This window comes from Cyanistes caeruleus, chromosome 11 (assembly GCF_971803275.1).
Source record: "Cyanistes caeruleus chromosome 11, bCyaCae1.hap1.1, whole genome shotgun sequence".
Taxonomy (NCBI): domain Eukaryota; kingdom Metazoa; phylum Chordata; class Aves; order Passeriformes; family Paridae; genus Cyanistes; species Cyanistes caeruleus.
This window is the reverse complement of record NC_141711.1, coordinates 834805-838244: the sequence shown is the minus strand read 5'-3', so window position 1 is coordinate 838244 and position 3440 is coordinate 834805.

Here is a 3440-nt window from a genome sequence, read left to right as displayed (position 1 = left end):
GCCCTGCCCAGCCCTGCCCTGCCCTGCCAGCCCTGCCCTGCCCTGCCCAGCCCTGCCCTGCCAGCCCTGCCCTGCCCAGCCCTGCCCTGCCCAGCCCTGCACTGCCCAGCCCTGCCCTGCCCTGCCCAGCCCTGCCCAGCACTGCCCAGCACTGCCCAGCCCTGCACTGCCCAGCCCTGCCCTGCCCAGCCCTGCCCTGCCCAGCCCTGCCCAGCCCTGCCCAGCTGCTGCACAGCTGCTGCACAGCTGCCTGGGCATGCAGCAGGGCAAGGGCTGGAGCTCCCCACACCAGCAGAGACTGCCCGAGATCCCAACAGCTCCCATTGCTGATTTACCAAATCCAGTTCAGCCTGAGCCACTCAGCCCAGAATGACAGCATTGCCCTGGCCACTGCCCCTCCACAGGGCTCCCAGAGAGCTTCTGACACTCCTGACACCCCCAAACCCTCCCCAAACCCTCCTGTCCCCTTCTGCACACACCCAAACCCTCCCCAAACCCTCCTGTCCCCTCCTGCACACCCCAAACCCTCCCCAAACCCTCCTGTCCCCTCCTGCACACCTCCAAACCCTCCCCAAACCCTCCTGTCCCCTTCTGCACACACCCAATCCCTCCCCAAACCCTCCTGTCCCCTCCTGCACACCCCAAACCCTCCTGTCCCCTCCTGCACACCCCCAAACCCTCCCCAAACCCTCCTGTCCCCTCCTTCACACCCCCAAACCCTCCCCAAACCCTCCTGTCCCCTTCTGCACACCCCCAAACCCTCCCCAAACCCTCCTGTCCCCTCCTTCACACCTCCAAACCCTCCCCAAACCCTCCTGTCCCCTCCTGCACACCTCCAAACCCTCCCCAAACCCTCCTGTCCCCTCCAAAGGCTGAGCCTCAGCCTGAGCTCTTTGCACCTGCTAACACATACATTGCACCTCAGCCTTGGTAAATCAAAACATGCTCAAAAATTCAGTGTTTCCAAAGTGGATGTGATGCATTTCCCGAGGAAAAATGAAGAGATTAATTTTAAGCAATTATTCAATTAACAATTGTTATGTGTACAAGAGAAGCTGATTTATGGGCAGCTGTTCACATGGGCAAGTGCTTTAATTGGACAGTGTGCTCCTGGCTACTCCCCAGCCCTGGCTGTTTAATTAATGCTAAACAGTTCAATACCCATTTAACCTACCAGCATATGGAGAATTTAACTATCACTGCAGAGGGAGGAGAACTCCTTTCATTCCTGATTTTACTGCAATAATGTAAGGATGTCTGAGGTGCAAACCTGCCAGGTGAAACTGATTCAACAGCAAGAACACACCCAGGTTTTCAAATACACAACTTTGCTTTCACAAATTGTGTCCAACCTCCTACAACCCTGCCCTTATTCCTACAATTTCCAGAAATAAGAAAGGAGGGATTAAGAGAATAAAAACCAGCACAAATGGAGCTCAGGGTGCAGCGAGATCAGGGATCCTGCAAAGGCACCCACAAAAACAGAACCAGGGAGCAGCCCCAGACTCCTCCGTTTCCAAGGCACAACAGCAACTGCAGGAGGGATCTCCTGGACCACACAAAGCCTTCTGAAGCCCTGCTGCAGACAATAAAAATTAATTCTGGCTCCATTTTTCCAAGGTCAGTGAGTGTAAATATCCCATCACACAAATGGAGGTAAAGCTGGAATGGAAAACTCTGCAGCGACTGGTCCAAGGTCAGCGGGGTCCCCGATGGTCTCTTCCATCTCCTCAATCCCTTGGGACACTTTTGAACCCAACTCTTGTTTGAAATTCAGAGTTCACAGAGCAGTGTTTAATAATCCCACAAAGCATTTTGTTTCAACTGAGAACAAAGGTTTCAGAGCTACTTGCATTTGCTGTGAATAAATTCTTAATGGCAAATTTCTTAAATAAATAGCGTCCTAACTAATATTCTTAGTAAGTGAAAATTAAAGCTGACACTCAGCTCAAATACTCTGGTTTTAAACCTTCCCATTCCTAAACCTTCCAAAAAGGGAACATTCTGTTTGAATTTGTAAATGACTCGTGCCCAATGTGTGATTAAGTGTGAGGGGATTTATTTACTCTGAGTTAAGTGTGACAGCCTCTGAACTCACAGAGTCCCTGGCTCACGCAGCCAGGACATGAATAAAGGCAGATCAGTCTCCTGGCAGTGGGGCAGTGTGAGTGTGAGCTGCAGACCCCCGGGATCATTTACCAGTGAGCAGGGCCAGGTCTGTAGGAAAGGTTTGTTCCTCCTGGCCGTGCTGCCAGCCCTGTGCAGGGGCCAGCAGAGCCCCCAGGGCTGCTCCCTGCGAGGGAGGGGGCTCTGCTGCACCCTGGCTCCAGGAGCCCCCGGCCAGGCTGGCCTCTGGGAGGACAAAAACCCCAGCTGCACACCCAGCACGGCCAGACACGAGCTAAACCTGTCCAACAGCAGCCTGGGCTGTCCCAAGAGAGGAAACAGAGAACAACAGGAGTATTTCACATCCTCAGCCTCCTGAGACAGCAGCTCTGCAGCCCTGCAGGGTCCTGTGCAGCACAGCCTGGATGGAAACGGGGAGCTGGGGCTGTGTCTGAGACTGGAACCTGCAGGGAACAGCACCCAGGATCACTGACAGCCCCAGGGATCACTGACAGCCCCCAGGGATCAGTGACAGCCCCAGGGATCAGTGACAGCCCCCAGGGATCACTGCCAGCCCCCAGGGATCACTGACAGCCCCAGGGATCACTGACAGCCCCCAGGGATCACTGACAGCCCCAGGGATCAGTGACAGCCCCAGGGATCAGGGACAGCCCCCAGAGATCACTGCCAGCCCCCAGAGATCACTGCCAGCCCCCAGAGATCACTGACAGCCCCAGGGATCAGTGACAGCCCCAGGGATCACTGCCAGCCCCCAGGGATCACTGACAGCCCCCAGGGATCACTGACAGCCCCAGGGATCAGTGACAGCCCCAGGGATCAGTGACAGCCCCGATATCCCATCACATCCCGTGGATATGAGGTGCAGTATCCAGGCTGCTGGCTCTGGACAGGCAGATGAAGGGACTCCAGGCTCCCAAGGGCAGGTGAGCTCAGCCCTGCTGACACAAGTGCAGGAAAAGGCTCCCAGTGCCCAGGCTGAGCCTGAGCTCCTCTGCTGCCCCTCCAGGGGAGGATGCTCCCTCCTCCAGCACAGCTGAGCACAGGAGGCCACTCCTGAGTGCAGGGGCACAGACAGAGCGGATCTGCTGGCAAACCTTTGGAGTTATTTATTCATTCCAGAGCTGAAAGAACAATCACTTCCAGCTCAAATGGGCAAACAGGGCAGAGCTGAGCAGCAGCACAGCACAGAGGGAGCATCAAAGCTTTGCTCTTGTGATCTCTGATAAACTCAGCCATTAGAAACCTTCCACCTCAGCGCTTTCCTGTGCAACAACACATTAAGCACTAAAACACAGATTACAAGGGAAACACAC